The sequence below is a fragment of the Leuciscus leuciscus genome (assembly GCF_965113295.1).
Source record: "Leuciscus leuciscus genome assembly, chromosome: 6".
NCBI classification, from domain to species: Eukaryota; Metazoa; Chordata; class Actinopteri; order Cypriniformes; family Leuciscidae; genus Leuciscus; species Leuciscus leuciscus.
Genome location: NC_138730.1, coordinates 25891754 through 25910263, shown reverse-complemented (window position 1 = coordinate 25910263; position 18510 = coordinate 25891754). Strand labels below are relative to the sequence as shown.

Below are 18510 nucleotides of genomic sequence, written 5' to 3'. Positions count from 1 at the left end.
TTCTCACCTCTGGGTCACACACACACACCCTGCAGTTGTACTAACATCATAAAAGAAACTCAGAATACAGACAAATGAATGTATGGCATTCATTTGTTAAATCATTGAAAATAAAATACAAAGAAAATATGAATTTTTCCACAACAAATTCCTCCTCTTTATCATTCTCTGATAAACAACATAGAAAAATTCACTCTTGTTTTCTAATCAAACCCATTATACTATTAAATCTTCAGAATAGAATCAATTCAAGTCTTTACATAAGACTAGAATTAATTCGAGTTTCTTACATCACAGTTATACCCTTCATGTCTGATTTTCATATACCTGATCACTCTACTTGAACCTTGAAAGAAATAAGAAAAATTAAATAAAAATAAAAACTTTGGAGCAAGCAAGTAAACATTTTATCTGAAGCCGGGCTAAATGGATAAGCACTGTTACCGTATTTCCCGATAAATCGGACCCTCAGTCACTCCAGTATAAACAAGAAATAGTATAGATTGTCATAGTAGGAAAACCATATCAATTTAACACCCCTGGTTGATTTGAATAAAAATGTTTACCAATAAAATTCAAAGATTAAAAGTAGAATAAAAATCCCTCATTTCAAACCCTGCATCCTTCTAACCAATGTAGTTGTTCAATATTAACTCTAATACTTCCATTATGGACTGTCTTTCATAGCTTATTACACATTAATTAATAGATTTTCTACATTTGCACCAAACAAATCAATACCTAGTTTGATTCAATCAAATACAATCATCAAAGTCATCACGAAACATATTCTTCTGCTAAACTTAAACCATCAGTTGGTCCACATCTTTCTCCAGATGTGTTGATCATCTCGTTGCCCCATGGATGTTCCATCTTCACCATTTTGACACTTTGCGCATCGTTGAAATGGTCTTTCCAGCGTGGGCAAGAGAGGAATGTTTCTAGCACATATCCTTGATCTCTCGCTTTATTCTTCGCGTTGGCGTGTGGGGTTGCTGATGTTGGTTGGTTGATTTTCAAATCCTTACAAGGTTTTCCCTTAGATCATGATCGCACCCCCACTGGAATGAGTCGTTCACTGTCTGCTGTCACCTGTGAAAGCAGACCTTAAGTGATTTTGTTAGTGACCGCTTGTCTTGTCGTCCCTTTGGTGTGACCTGTGAAATTTTCAGCCTGAAACATATCACCGGATAATTTCTTGCTCATTGAATGGCACTCAGGGTTCTTGTTCCCCTAAAAAAAAAAACATTCAACCCATGTTGCTCATGTTAACAAAACAATACAGAATCAGTTCTGTTTGGTTCAATCCGTTCTGACATCCTGCAAAATGAAAATGTTAAGTTATGCACTGCGCAAGGTGTGGCATCTTTCTGCCAAAATAATGACCCAGGCCAGGATTACTAATCAAATTCATTCATAGCTATTGTTTTCACTGGGTACAGTCTGCCCTGTCATTTCACTCCTGTGCTGGTTTTAGACAAATTCTTCTAACCCTCTGGGTTTTCCTGAATGCAAATGGTCCTTCTGGTCCCCCCCCCCTGAAGAGTTGAAAAGCTCTTATCTGACCATTTGTTCGTGTGTGTGTGTGTGTGTGTGTGTGTGTGTGTGTCTGCATCTTCTGTAAAGAAAAACAAATGTTGAGGTTATTGTCACATAGTTTTCTTTTGTCTGCTGTGCTGCCGCATCTGCCCTGGCGTTTCCTGTCGAAACAATTCTTGTTATTGGCACACTTAAAAATACAAACAATGCACACAATTAAACCCAATGTCCTCCCAACATTTATCTTCCCACCTGTGCGATGGCTTTCAGCAAATGTGAACCCCTTAGTAAACCAGATCTGGCTGGTTAAGACAAATAAAGTTCTTCTAACCTCTCCTGGACTTTTCTGAATGCAAATGGTCCTTCTGATCCCCTGAAGAGTTGAAAGGCTCTTATCTGACCACCAGTGGGTTCCCCCTGGACTTTTACTGTCCTTACATACCGATGAGGTCAAAGCTAGATAACCTCTCAGCCTGCTGTGAAGACAGTGGGTTTAGCCCCCCCTGTGAGGCCGAAATGTCTTTGTTTGTGGCCTGAATACAAATTATCCATACTAAAAAGTTCAAAGACTCATCTGACCACTTGTTTTACTGTGCGTTCTCTTGTTCCCGCCACGAGCATATTCATCCTCCTCTTTATGCACGACACTCATCTCGTGCATAAATTTAACGTAATAAAATTCTCTTACTTTTATCAGACGTCCATAGTGACTTCCATTTCAAGGTACACATTTACATTCTTATCAGTTCTTGCTTTCCCTCGGAAATTGAACCCATGACCTTGGCGTTACAGGTGTCACACTCTAATGTTTTTTATTTATGGCCTCTTTACCAGTTTCAAGGCATGTCTGTTCATTATTCATTTGATTTTAGAAAAGTCAGCTGGATTGTTTTTGGTTCATTATCTGACTGATAACAGAAAGACAGACAAAGTATCAAGCAGTCTCTCAGCAGTCCACTCAAACAGTCTCTTTCTCTCTCACTATAAGCAAATCATCTTTTCAACAGCCTCCTAGGACTGTAACTAAAATAATCATAGTCATAGTCAATCCTTAATAGTTCACAAATGTCAAAATACAAATATTTGACTCAAATTAGAACCATTACAATAATCTAAAATACATTATGCTATGATCTTTTCTAAGGTTATCTTTAGTTTAAATACTCAATTCACCTAACCTTCGTTTTTTTTCAGAAATTTCTCTTGACTCATCACAAGCTGTTCTCATCTTTAGCCACCACCATGTCTAACGACCTTCAGAAGTTCAAAAATTTTCTTTGCCCATAAGGCAACCAACATCATGTTCCTTATATAAATTAATACGTCTTGTTACGGTCTCCACAACAAATAATGACAATCACCTCACGGTCTCAGTTGGCTCTTGAAAGCCTATTTCCATTAGCTCTTAAGCAATAATTTTCTTTTCTTCAGGGTGTTGTCTCCCTGGCATAGATGCAGACACGTCACAATGGAGGACAAGCCATACAATCAACGCGGTTTCTTGTGAGTGGTATAGGGGCTCACATTTTCTGGGGCAGACTGAACTTCTTACAGCTCATCTCGCCTCTCAATGATCTGCTGAAGCTGATCGCCACTCAGTCAATCAGCGCCACTCTCATATCCATCTCACATAAAAACACCTCCATCAGGAAATGCCCAGTGTTTTTGCGTGATCCTTCTGTCTTAGGTTGTCCTTTTGGCCTTAAGATCTTACCCGTCTTTGAAGTAATCACTCGTACACACTGGTAACCGCTTTTCCCCATTACAGAATCTGTGACCGTTTTCTTCAACATAATCTGTTGTTTTCTGGAGCTTAGGAAAAGGCGCATTCAAGAGTCATCAGAGCCATTCGGACTGCCTACTAGTGTTAAACATAGGGAGACGGATTAATAACAGCAGTATTTAATCACTTAAATTCATTAATCATTTTAAAGGCAGCAACCTAGCTGCTTAGATTATACTCAGTGAATTTAGATCACAATCGTACATTCAGTGTACTGTTACTTCTGTAGCCGGAGCCATCAGCCCTGTTTTATGGTGGAGGCTAAAATGAGACAGTCACTGGTCCTAAAATAAACAAGTTCAAAACAGTATTATTTTAAAGACTTCTTAAAACGTTTTAAAAGTAAAACTGAAAGACTTTAAAGTACAAATTGCCCTTTGAATGGCAATGATTTCCTTTAACATCTCTGTGTCTATGATTTTCAACTGAAACACTGTGCTTTACACAGGCTTAGACAACAGCTTTCAGCTGACATTGAATGAGAGAGAGACTCTTGAGGCACTCAGGACTGATACACTGCATTTTCATAAACTTTTAACTTCAGACTTTATCTACCATCTTAAGGCATCTTTTCCATAAATTACATGTATTGTAATTTAGACATTACAAATTTCCACTCAGAATGAGTCTCTGTTGCACTGAAACTGTGGCAGTTTCAGTCACAGCACATACCAAATTCAGATAAGCAAACCTGTTTTGGCCAATTCACAATCTTATCTTTTGAACCCAAAACATCGGCTGTTAGCTCTTTTCATAGTCAACAACAAGCTTTTGTTTAATCAAATGCCTTCTTACACATTTTACATTTAGCAACTGTTAATCCTGTAACACTGCTTCTGCTTATTTTATCTTAAAGAAATAAGAATTATTCTAGTTCTTAATAACGTTTAAAATTTCATTTCAATTTTAGTTGTCAGGTTTTCAATCACCATAATTTAATACCTGACTTCAGTGTTTTCTCTAGGAGTTTATCAACCTGCTTCTATGATTCATACTAACTTTTGAGGCTGCGCTCTCTGCTTTGTCATACATTTTATGATTATCACTATAAATCATTCGTTAGATTTGTCTCTCTATATCATCGCATTTTACAGTCACTGAATGACTCCGCTGACCGCAATAAAACACTCTTTGTTATTCTACCTACAGTCTTATCCCTGTGGTCTTTCTAACATCTCCAGCTTACTTCACACCCCTGAAGCAGAGTGTTCTTATTCATGAAATGCAAACAGAGCCCCTATTAAGTTCTCTGCATTTTCCCCCACTGTCCGCTGCAAATTCAATTACAATAGCCGAATCACAATCTTCATCATATTAACACTGATCTACTTTCTAACCCATATTAACACAGACTTTTCTTTAAATTTGTGTTAGTTTGGCACTTTCTTTGTTTGGAGCCAGTCAAAGTTGATCTTTCCAATCAGAATCAAACTTTTACAAAAACATAATCTGCAATTCTCTTTAAACTGAGAGCTTCAGAGCAGAGCTGCTTACAGCATTTGCTCTCTTTTGTATCAGGACTATTCAGTTATTCTTCATACAGTATAAAGAAATTTAGCATGTCATTAATTTCATTAACACTGGTTTGATAGCTTATTCAAATGGTTAGTATGCAGATTCAACTTAATATTATCATTATTCAGTCCCACTCATCTCTACTGTTCCACAGAAATCACAAGATTCCTCAAATCTTGTTCTCAGTCTCTAAATTACACAGACAGCTATCCTAACCGCTTGCACCTTCAACTCTTGTTATAAAAATATGGCAATCTACTCTTAAATAACCTTGTTTTCATAACATTAATACAATAAAGCACATCCACATCATTATTATTGGCAGAACATCAATTTTCATAAGCGACATGGAAAATCAAAATATTCTAAGCGGGTTTCACAAAGTTTCTGATTAACTTTAGTCATACGTGTCTAGGGAAATTATCTCCAACCCATAATTTCCTTTATAAAACAGACAATGTCCTTGTCTTTCAATGACTTAATTTCAACAAAATATCTGACTTTGTACATTATTGATTTCCCAAATCTTCGGACATAGCTGTCTTTACATCTATCTAATTGTGTTATCATCAACAACACTGATTACAAATCACGTACATATTAACATCCAGAAGCTGGGTTGAACAAGCAAGCGCTGTTGCTATACTCCCAGCATAGCTGGACCCTTTAGGTTCAAAAGACAATGGTTGTCAAAATAAACATCATTTCAATAATTATTTTATCTCTAAAATATAGAATTTTTTCCCGTTCTGCTTAATGAAACATTCCTTATCTTTATATCATGTTAATCCCTGTTAATCATACTCAATGCCTTATTTTTATCTAAAACTCACTTTTCATATCCTTTCAACTTGATTTGACTTAATCAGGCGTTCATAAATATGAATTTTATCTTCCCCTACATGCCAGTTTCCTCTGTATCTGTTCAATCCAACAATTCACTGTTTGTATTTTCCATCAGGAAAAACTCTCTTTTCCCTACATGCCAGTTCCTTCTCCTATCGACTCTGTTCTCTTTTATCTGCTTCTTTTCCATCCAACAATTCACTGTTTGTTCACATTTTTACACTCATGAACAAACTAACGTTACAACAACTCTTTGACTAGTAACGGATAAATTGGCACTTCAGAAAAACCCTGTACTTTTGCACAATCTCATACGCTCATCATTTACAACACTGCTCAAATCATCAGTCATAGCTTTGCTCAAAGTTTCATCAGACACACAAAAAGATTTGCAAGCAGTTTCTTCATTGCAGATAGCAGAAAGAAAATCAGTGTATGTGTTTGTGTGTGCGTCGTGTGTGCGTTTGTTAGTACAAATATTTTCACTTCCCCTTTGCTTAACAATCATCCGTTTCCCAATTTCTTGCATGCATTTCTGGCTGTAATTTTTCCATTTTACAGAAAACCGGTGTGTAAAAATGGTCTACTTTACTGTTAGATGACTCCATTTTGGCTGAATCTCCCTTCTGGATTTCACAACTTCGACACGTGTCTTACAATATCTGTCAAACGTCTTCGACAGATCCGATCTTTTTTCGTTACCCAAAATCGGTCGGGTTTCTGTAATTACGTTCCACTCAAAATCTTCCCATAGGCCTAAGCACTTTCTAGCGCTCTATTAATTCTGATTTGATGTGGCTCTTCCGTCCACTTGTAAAAAAAATTTTCTCAGGTTACAGAGATTTTGAGTAAAACTAACTAATCAGCAATTGTGATTATCTGAATCACCTGTGATTATCTGAATCACCTGTGGCACTCCCGTCCACCTGTGGCACTCCCGTCCACCAACGAGCTAAGTGTGGAAAAAACCGATCCGAAGCTACTTCAATTTCTTCCCCAAACAACTGTGATTATCTGAATCACCTCTCGCTCGTACCAAAGCAAAACTCAGCCAAAATGGTTCACGTTCACTCACAGTCATATCAGATTACACCACACAAAATAAAATAATTTTAACTGTCTCTTACCCGAGATGCTTTTACTGCCTCCGAGTTCTTTCTGAATCCAGTGGGTTCCTCCTGGCCCTGATAGCAGTTTTGGCTCTTCTCTCTCAATTCGGCGAGGTAAGACTAAAGCCTTTTGTGCTTTAGGGTGATCAGTCCGTCAATCCGCTTTCTCAGGGCCAGAAGAAACCTCATGGATCCCACGTTTCTGACACCAACTTGTAGAGGCAAAAACAAGTAACTAACAAAACAGCATCAGGCATAAGAGACATCAGGATCAAATTGTTCTTAAAAGATATTTATTTCTTGCAAGAAATGTTCCCAGTCCACCCGCAGACCAGCTGCAGACGGAGTGAGACCCAGAGCAGAGGTTGGCCCGCATTTTTATAGTGTTATCTCTTTCAAAGGCTATCTCTTACAGCCCCCACTAAACAAAAGACACAGAGGAACCCCTGTGGCTCCCCTAACCCCCTAATCTTCTCACCTCTGGGTCACACACACACACCCTGCAGTTGTACTAACATCATAAAAGAAACTCAGAATACAGACAAATGAATGTATGGCATTCATTTGTTAAATCATTGAAAATAAAATACAAAGAAAATATGAATTTTTCCACAACAACACAAAACAAAACGTTGCGCTTTTCTAAGCGTGTAAAATGGATAACTATTTTGTATGGCGGAATACCATAGCAAGTGCTTGTAAGCACTTCGACTTGGCGCAGTAATATCTTCACTCGTGAAAAATCCTCTCACCGGCCCCCGCTCCCTCTAGTGAAGATATTACTGCGCCAAGTCGAAGTGCTTACAAGCACTTGCTATGGTATTCCGCCATACAAAATAGTTATCCATTTTACACGCTTAGAAAAGCGCAACGTTTTGTTTTGTGTCACCGTCCTAGGTCGAGTTACACTTCGCGAGTAACTGTATTTAAATAGGGAAAACGTGGAGGTGTTTGGTATCTTCTCTGCTTGGCCCATATTAAATGAACTGGGCTAACAAAGTTTCGCCGCAAGACAGAGGGATTTAGTGCACGCACTGAGACGATAGAGGTATGTATCAACTCGTCTTAGTTAAGGGAATAACATAGTTTAATATGAAAAAACGGTGAAGTATCCCTTTAAGCCTGCTCTGGTATTTTCATGATGATAAAGTATATTTATAATGCAGTGCTAATCGACATAGCCTTTATAACTGTATAGAATACTATGAAATAATATATTGTCTGCCTCATTCTATGATAAGAAGCCACATCAGCTCAGTTATTTCAAACACTCGATTGACGTCATGAAGTGAGTTTGGAGTAAAAACATGTTATTAAATGTTGTCTTTTGTTGGATAAGGGGTTCATAAATGCTTCTGTTGCATGTTTGGAAAGATGTTTGACACGTGTTGCTTTTTCAAATGCACGTTATAAGCAACTCAAACTAACAGTGCTTTTAGATGGAGCAGCATTTACTGCTGATTACAGAGCCGTGCTTCACTGACAAGCTACAAAAAAAAAAAAAATGAATCAAAATCGCAGCCTTTGCGATTTCATTAGCACACTAAGATCGGTTTAAATGCGATTTAGGGTTAATTGTGATTAATCCTGCAGCCCTTTTAAAACAACTTATTTTATGTCGGTTAAGCAAGTGGTTACTGGTTATGTAACATGATAACTTAGTAGCGTAATCTTATGTGTGTGAACAGATGTAGACACAAACACACACCTTTGGAAGGAGAGACTGGGAGATTTTAGGCATAGCATGATTTGTTTTAATTATGGCAAGGCATTTTGTTGCGGTCTATTAACCCTGAACCTGGTGACTCATTGTTCCCAGCAGCCACACACACACAAATTCACTCTCTCTCTCCTTCTCATATAGAGGTGTCACCACTGGGAGTGTTTAAACAGGCCCATGGAAATGAAAAACAAGGCCGGAGAGCAGACGACTTCCTGTTTTAAAGTGAAAGTGAGGCTAGTCTACAATCTGGGGTTTATTGCTGAGGCCAAACCACACACACACACACACACACACACACACACACTTTTCAACTGATGCTTACATCAACACCTGGATTAACTCACCCAGAGCTCAAGAACAGCTCAGCAACAAGGCTTTGGATCTTAGAAGTGAAGGAGACCAGCTGAGACCCTGTTTACACCAGCTATTAATCCAATCACAAATGCCCATCATTAAATACAGGTGTAAACACACTGACATAGCGAGTAAAAATATGTCACATACGCATTTGAGACATATTAATACCAGACATAAACAACTCGTCTCGACCAGAGACGTATCTTAATTCCAGGTGAAAAACAGGCTTAATATTCTTTTCTCTCCTTGTGTTTGGCAGACCCTTTAAGAAACAAACACTCTATCATCCTCTATCCTCAAGGCCTCTATCATCAAGTGGCAAAGGGAAGGAAAGAGAGCAGTTTCTCTTATAATTCTCTTCATCTATGTAATCATGACTCTGCTCCCTTTCATCATTTAGAGTTTACATAAACATTCTTTTTCTTTCTTTGTTTAAAATTCTTTGTTGTTATTGGCTGTAGTCTCACCAACAAAGGTTTTCCGAAAGAGAGGAAAGAAAAAGAGAGTTGGCTTAGAACTAGAAGTAATTTATGCGAGTGTACACGTGTACACAGCAGGGATGCAGATCTTTATTTATGTATTTATTTTAATACCAAACCTGTGTCTAGTTAGGCAGATATAAAAAGTTATTTTTTTCCAATTAGAACAATATAATCCTTTTTTTTCCCTAATGCCTATTTTTAGAAAATTACTAAACCTTTTATGTCTGATTTTAAACAAAACAGACAAGCTAATGTGGTCAACATTTCCAGTTGCTTTCCTTTCATTCATTACATTTTGTAAGAATATTGCAGTTCAATGTTTCCACTGTGATTTTAAAGGCTTTGTCAAACATGACATTGATGACAACATGCTGTTTTATTCCTTTTATTGTACTTAAATTCCATTATGCATAACACCTGGACTCTGTAAGCGCCTGAAAGCTTTTTGTAATACCGTCATCCTTTACAGTCACGCCAATAATGCTTTGCTGATTCAGACACTCTTAGAGAAAGGAAAAAGAGGGCTGTAGAAAGAGAGATCTGTGTAAAAGGGATCGAATGCAGGTGTTACTGGGTGAGGGCAGTCATGCATCTGTCATAGAAAGAAATATATTTATACTGCACTGTAGTACACACCCTCCGAAAATAACAGCAGCTCTCAACTTCACTAGTTCATTCATTGTCTAAACAAAACAAAACAAAACAAGAAAATAAGGTAAAGCCAAGCAATGTGATAAAATAAAAATATAAAATAAAATGACTATGTTTGTATATAGAGAATGAACAAATTAGTCAAGAATGTTAGGGACCTTTAAAACAAATTTCACTTATTTTTGTGTGTATATGGATGCTTTGGCAACACTATATATGCAAAACCATCCTATAAACGTCAATTTCCAAAGTAAATGAGAGAAAGGAAGGAAGAGAGAGAGCATGAACAAGAATCTGAACTCTTTGACTCCTGGGATCAAGGAAGAGAGACAGACAGCGCATGTAAACAGCCTCTAACGATGAGCGACTCGCACCTCATTGCGATACACAAGACCCCGCTTTAACCTTTACCTGTGAGCTGACTTCCTGTAAACTGTTGGCAGCGCCTTCAAACCCTCGTTCACTGCGGCAAATATTTAACATTCCAGAAAAAAAGATCAGGACAGGGTGAGCAGATAACAGCTAATAAAGTGAGCCCACGATAGCACAAAGTTTTACATACAACTCTTCATGAGTCAAAGAAAACAAAGTAAAGAACATCACACCAAATCTCTCAAGCAGACGACAAATTCTTGAACTCAAGCGCCACTTTCGAACAAACCTAAACGTGGCAGAGAGAAACCCATACACTTTAATCTAGGTCAACCTGAGGAAGGTTTCCAGCATTGCAAGTCTCTGTTTTACTAACACATTCCCTGTGTGAGAGGGAGGACGGCTGCCACATCGTGCCCACCAATGGAGACAGGAAGAAAGAGAGAGCAATTTCATCTCTCCTCAATGTGTGTATGTATATTTCTTTTGAGCCAATACTCAAACTGCTTGTGTCTACAATCACCATTGTCTGGCCTTGACAAGTTGAGTCCAGTTAAATGGTTTTCCCTCTTTCTCTCCCTCTTTCCTTCCTTCCTCACTGCAGCCTTTCATCCCTCCTATCAAAGGGAGGTGGAAGGAAAATGGTCTATTCAGGCATTGGGAAGTCCATTTCTGTAGTAAAATGCAGTAAACCTGAGAAAAGCTAACAAGAAAATTTAACAGTTGACTTTTAAAAACTAGAATCGTTTAATAAAATTTAATTTTTAGCAAATCTCAAAATGAATATCCATTTTTCATATTGTAAAATATAATACTGTATTGAGGGGGAAAAAACACCTACAAATGAAATAATGTTTTTTTTAAAAATATATATCAAATATTAGATTTAATTTTTTTTTTGCATTTTTGTCAAAGATTCAGAACAGTCATCAAAATAGGGGTTGTGGGTTCAACATTTCATTCGGTAATGTCAGGCAGTTTTGATTTATATGCTGTTTAATGTTTGATGATCACCTTATTTTACATGTGAATAAGCAATGTTTCTATCCCTTGTTTCGGTTTCTTCTTCGCCCGTGTTTTGATCCGGAGATTCTGTACTCTTTCAGAAGATGCGTAATAGCGCCCCCTACCACATTACACTGAAAACATGAATTGCCAGAAAATTCCGTCAATGGCGGGGAAACAAAAGCTAATTCAAAATATTAACAAATATAATAGTATATAATAGTATATAAATAATACTAAAATAACACTTGTGGAGGAGCCAGTGGGTATGAAACTCATAACCGTTGAGCCCTGTACAGGAACATGTCATGGTGACTAACCACCAGATGACTAGTTCATCATCTGAGCAGATCACTCCAGCTACACTTTAAAAGCCAAACTGTGTTTTTACAAGTCAAGTTCAGAGGAGAACACGCGTCAAAGTTGAAGAGGGAGCACTTGTTTAAAACGTCTTTCAAAGCCTCCTTTGGGGATCATTTTAGCAAGTGTAATGTTTTTATAAGCTCATAACTCTGAGTAGGAGGATGAGGACTGGGGTGATGAGAGGGAGGAGGCTATGGCATGCATATGGGTGTGTGATGGCGTGTTTGGCAGCTTTGATGTGCTTCAAAGAGAAGCTACTCACGAGAACATGACTTCACCCTCATCTGCACATCTGTAAACATTACCTGCTCCACAGGTGTGAATGTGTGTGGCTCAGATGGTATACAGATGACTGGAGCATGCAGCCAGCTCTTCAGGCCAGTATTGTACTACTCCACTGGCACTCTGCAAGACGTATGCTCTCTATAAACAACACACACTACGCCTCTCATTACCGGAAAGGGCTCCAGACTTGTAAGAATATAAAACTCAGTAACCTTCTATTCTAATTCTTGGAAACACTCAGTCAAACAGTTGAAATGGTAGGATTATCAGCTCATTTCTTACACCTGCACTAGTGTTGACTGGCATGGATAGACAAATGAACCAAAAGTATTTGTATATTTAAGGAGAAAATGTCAATTCTAGGAACGTAGATGGTTAACCAACTAATCAAACACCAGTTAACAATTTGAGTGATGGTATTGGTTAATTTGATATTATTATTTATTATTAACAAGAATGACAACTAACAATTACGAACAATAATAATAATAATAATATCATTATTATAATTATTATTGTTATTAGGATTATTTCTTATTAAAAAAAAGAAGATAATTGTTCACCAACTACGCACACCATTTAATAATTTGTTCAATAGTACTGGTTAAAATGTTGTACAAAAAAACTAATTAATTGAGCAAAATTGATGAGCTTATGTATAGAAACGTACACACGTGGAGGCATTAACTCAATCTGTTAAAGAAAATATGAAGTGGAAAACTAAAAAACACTGTGTGGGACAGTTAGCTGTGTGAAGATGACATGTCACGTCTTATGTCTCATGTAAAGAAAACAAATATAATCTATATTCGTGTCTAAATAAATAAAATAAAAAATAAAATTGGTCGTTTAAAATGTTACAAGTGATGCTTTAGAATGTACAGTATGAATAGAAAAATAGATAAATATCTAATATCAACTAATACAAATAAAGTCAAATTGCTAGAGGGACAAAAAGTGAAAGTGTATTGTGAACACGTACAACTGATATTCTGCTGCTTGCAGATGAAGCCCAGGGGGGATTGAGTGTAACTTCAAGCTGTAATCATGATTAATGATGCCACTTATGTTTTGAAAACTGCTGCTAAAGATCAATAAATGCAATCTGAATTACTTTCAAATAATTTTTTATTCTCCCCCAAATAATCAATAAAAGAACCATTAAGGTTCACTAAGAAACCGGATTCATTGAACCGAAAGGGTAACGATTCCCAATCCTACGGTCAGGAGAGGCACTGTAAACTAGTCTTATAAAGGTCTATGTCAGGATAGCGAGAACTGGACTGTGGGAAGAGAAGGCCAGCTAGCGCTGTGTGTTTCAACAGCTGTGTTTACAGCAGCTGTCTCACTCTCATCGCCCCAGTTACACACCTGGAGCCAGTGATGACGTTTAAACATCACACACACATAAGCTGCATCCTCTCGGTGTCTCCTGTAAGTGTGTTCAGTAATGCCGGGTGTTTGGAGGCAGAGGACGCGGTCCTGAGATCATGTGACAGGAATGCAGGGGTTGAGACTACACCATGTCCTGCTCTGCCCTTCAGATAAGCTCTCTGAAAATAGTCCGCTCTCACACTTCTCCTCGTTAGTTCCCTTGGAGACTGTTCCTCCCCCAATATCCTGTAAACAAAACAAAACTACGGTGTCCAGGAAGGTTTTTGTCCATTTTGGCCTAGCGAACTGGCCTTTAAAAATGTAGCCAATAGTGAAAACGAGCTCAAGTGCTCTTGCAGCCAGAGAACTCTTGGTGTCTGATGCTGAAATAAAGCCAGAATGGCAGTGGACCAGTGGATTACTGCTTTCAATGCAGGCCTAACGACTAGCACATTTGCTTAATCTGTGGTGATAACACAGGAACTGTGGGTTTGAATATGACCTGCGTTGTTTACATTCATTCTTGTGTAAAGTGGAAACAGGAATACATTTGTGATAGAGACATTTCTCAAAATATCTTCTGTAGAAAGAAAAATCACACAGGTTTGGAACAACATGAGGATTTTGACCGAATTTTTATTTTTGGCCCCTTTAAAGCTCTGATAGGTTCACAAACCAACTGCCATTGGTGCTCACGGTAGGACGTACAATAGATGCACTAAACCTGCACAACATTCCCCAGACCCCTTCACAGAAATACCGCTACAACATCTCACTCTATCTGAAGGCAAATCCTATTGTAACAGTAACACTGTTCTGGATAGATATTTTCATCTCGGCTGAGTCATTGCAATACTTATGAAAGCTGAACTCCAATAAGCCCAAGTGCTGAAGAATCCGGCCCCTCGCATCAGAATGCAACATTTCGGCTGGAATAAATGAGCACCATGTGCTCTGCCGCTATCGCTTCCTTCATCTTCCCACCTTCATCCTCTTCTCACCATGTGTAAAGCAGTTCAGCCCCAGGGACGCACGTCTGGCGAAGGGCTTTTGTGGCAACTCACACAAGCTCCTTATCCTTCAAATCTCAGAGAGTCATGCATTCAGCTCTGTTTCCCCCACAGCACCCTCACCTCACTCAGCCTTTTACATCAGCCAAGCCCCGCCAGCTCAACAAACTCAGACATTTGTGAACGAACAGCAAAGAATCAGGCCAGGAGCTCCATCCAGCCATTCCTGAGCACCTAAAAAAAAGGATTCAAGCCTCAACGAGAAAACAGAAGAAAATGGTGGAGTATGTCTGTGTGAAAGAAGAAGAAAAAGACATGAGAAAAACACAACTATGCTTTCCTCTTTCATCTCGACACTGATATGAAAGATGCCTGATTGACAGGCTTGTGATGGTGGATGCTACATTAGTCTCAAATTAGGGATAAGCAAAACAGAGTAGTAGTCTATGTAGCGGACTGATCTAATGGAACGCAAAAAAAAAAAAAAAATATGACTGACAGTATATAACGTCAATAATACCACACAAATTGCAGTTGACAGTGCTGAAGACTCAAGACCAAACGTGTGTGCAGCATATCTATCCTGAGCCTGGCCTCATTAGGCTCAAGGTCTAGCTGAACTTTCTCTGAAAGGACAAAGGAAAGAATGCCTGAATGCCTTCCAGGCTTAAGAGTGAGGATAAGCCCATGCCTCCCATAGCTGAAATTCACAGTCCCTCACGGTGCTATCAGACTCAGGCCTCACATTCTTCTCCCTAATCTGCTATCTCTAGTCAGAAGAACCAGATAAAAGAAAAACACTCTTTAGCAAAGCAGAGCTTGCTGGAACATTCAATCTGTGACCATTTTATACTACTAAACTGAAAAGTATCAAATCATTAAATGTTATTAAAAACTGACCATTTCAATATATTTGTGTTTGTTAACTATGTTTTAATCTTGGAAGAATATTATATTATTATCTTAGAAACCCAGGTCAGACATCAGACTCTGGAATCAATTGTGTTAGCCTCTGGTTTACATCTTATTTTGAGCATTTGTGTGGTGCGCATGCAGAAAGTTTCAATTCAGTCAATGTCGCAATGCATTCTGGGATGATGAGGCTCCATTTCAGTTAGAAAGTACAGCTGATAAACTGCAGCTCGCTAGGGTTTAAAACTTTTAAAAAACTTTGGACACCTTTAAAAAAATAATAGACTTTTCCTCCCTTCATTTGAAAACTGCTTGGAAAGAAGACATAGGGATTCAGATTTCGGAGACTGATTGGGACAAATGCCTTTTATCTGTTTATTCATGTTCCATAAATTCAAGGCACCTGCCTGGTATTCAAGGTATTACATAGACTTCACTATTCTAAAATAAAGCTCAGAAAATTCTATCCTTCTGTCTCCCCTATATGTGATAAGTGTAAAGCTGCCGAGGGTACTCTGGCACATCTTTTTTGGTTCTGTGCTCAAATTCAGATTCTTTGGCTAGAAATTTTCCAGTTTTTTTGCCAAGGTCTATAACTGTGTTTTACTTCCTGACCCAATGATAGCAATTCTTGGTTGGTCAGACTCATTGGAGTCTCTCATTCCAAAGGTACGATTACCTGTTCAATATGGTATGACTGAAGCTAAGAAAGCTATCCTGCTTTTGTGGAAGAAAAATACTACGCCCCTCTTTTCTGACTGGCTATCCGGACTCATTTCTACGTTACACCTGGAAAGAATTAGATACACCATTTTTGGGAATTCTGCAAAATTCGACAAAATGGAAACCAGTTTTTACTTTTTTGTCCAGCCACAAGGACTACTGATTGATTTATTATTTATTTCAGATTTGTAACATTCACTTTTTGTAATTATTGTGATCATACTTTGTAAGAGAGGTTGGCCTTGTATATCGTCATCCTCCCCTTTCGTTTTATTTTTGTTTCATTTTGCACAGATCTTTGTTATATGAAGGGTGTCTTTGTCTGTTATTGTCTGTTTTTGATGTTTGAAAACAATAATAAAAAATTATATATAAAAAAAAATCTTTGGACACCGATGCCTACTTTTATATTCCAGTATACTTATTTTTGCTATACTAAAAACAGCCATTCCTTTAACGCAAGACACGTATGCACACACACACATACACAGTGGTTATGAGGATGTTACTGACTCCAGCAACTAAGTTAATGGATCCCATTAACATGAGAGGAACCATTAGGTTGGAGCCTGTGGCTCCTAGGGAACTATTAGAGGGGATTTTTAGGGGGAGGCTGCATATGAACATGGTGTATGCTATGCCTTGGGCATCCTCTTCTTTTTTATGTGCTTTTGGCCTCATTAAATGCAATAGTATTTGACATAAGGTATGTGTTGAAATTAGATGCATAAAAGACATTTCACTCTTCAATAGAGAACAGAGAGGTTCATATGAAGTGCTCAGCCACAGATCATCACAGACACACTGGGACAGTGTGAAGTGTGTAAACAGCTCTAGTTCTATTCTGACCTGCCCACATGCTATGGAGGATACAAGGAGATAATGTCCCACTCTCGAACCGCAGATTACCTTTAGCTGAAGACCTACAAGAGGAAGTCCTAAAAGACCTAGAGGAAAAGGTCCTGCTGAGCTCTCGTCCTCTTTTACCATATCCACAAGGTGGGAGGTGGGAGCCTATAAAGCTGCTTAAAGGGATAGTTCACCTAAAAATTCAATGGAAATCTCGCCTTCAACTGTGGCTCTAACAAAGTATTGCATGTTCAAAATATTGTGAATGCTCAAAAGAGAGCAAGGGTAAAAAGTGAGATATCACATTCAGTGTCTCAGGATAACTTTTAAGCTATAAGAAAGCACTTCTGCACCACTAATATCACCAAAAGAAATTGCTAGAATAAAATTGAAAAAAGGTTTCCAAAGAACCCTTGTCCTGTCAGCCACACAGTCTCAGCCTTTTCATGACATTGGCTGAGCCAAGCTTGTCAGGATGCTCCAAATAGGGTTGCACCGATATTTAATTAAAGGCCAATACTGATAATTATTTTTATGCTGAGGCTGATACCTGATAAATGGAAAATATTACAGTTAAAAACAGTAAAGTTATATTTAAATAATAATAAAAAAAGAATTCAGTTGATTTAGATGCTGCAGTGAATGCAAGCATGACATCATTTTATTTTAATGCACTTTTTATGGCTGATACTGAATTATTTTCACAATAAGGCTGCTAAATGGCCAATATTAAAATAAAACGTAAAAAATTGAATTATTAACATTTATTGAAAATAAAAATAAAATCAATTGATTTAGATGCTACAAGTGAATTTAGGCATCACAACATTAAAATGTAGAGTATGAAAAAAAAAAATTGAGATTTTGTTTAGATTACATTTAACAGTGTTATTAAGTTTTTAAAGATTATCTTTAATTAGGTATTAGATGAGAGCAAATGTAATCTAAATGTAAAAATAGGTGAAATGCAAAAAAAGGATCCAATATTCACGAATACCGATAAATTAAAAGATATTGTAATATTAGCCAAATAACCGTTATGTCACCATGCACATTGAGCATCCCCAATATAAAAGTCATGCAGTACTCAATTTGTGCTAAATAACACAATTTCTGAGGAAACAAAAACACGACGAGAATGAGCAGATTATGTGAGAATTTTCATTTTTGGGTGAACTGTCCCTTTAAACTGCCTGTCTCCACGCAGAAGACTCCACATCAGCAGAATGTTTCGGAGAGCAGTGTCTATGGTTGGCACCGGCACAGACCACAGACTCCTCAGCTGGAGCAGAGCGGGACAGACATGGCACAGCACCACACCATCCATACTCAACTCATATACGCCACCAAGGAGGAACGAACGAGATCCAAATGAACCCTACTGATCAGTAATAAAGGCCTGTGGGACTTTTTTTTGTGAGAGTACAGCACAGACTGATAGCCACTGAAGCAGGAAGTAAATGAGATAGAGGGAGGTAGACAGAGAGGGAGAGGGATTTCAGCAGCCCTGATACAGCAGAGCCACGTCAGCAGGAAACAAAACTGCTGCCAGGTCGCACTCAAGCTGTCTGGAGCAGACTGCCTACGGAGAGAGAGAGAGAGAGAGAGATGA

At 38.1% G+C, this 18510-nt stretch overlaps 1 protein-coding gene and 1 long non-coding RNA gene across 3 annotated transcripts in view; one reads left to right on the top strand and one right to left on the bottom strand.

Annotated features, from left to right (window-relative positions):
* The window catches only part of fndc3ba (fibronectin type III domain containing 3Ba), a 144110-nt gene that overhangs the window by 76254 nt on the left and 49346 nt on the right, over positions 1-18510 (bottom strand). The window lies entirely within an intron of this gene.
* On the top strand, positions 7411-17514 carry LOC309500405. The gene is made up of 2 exons (XR_014206567.1): positions 7411-11230; positions 11262-17514. It is a non-coding gene; the product is annotated as an uncharacterized lncRNA (long non-coding RNA).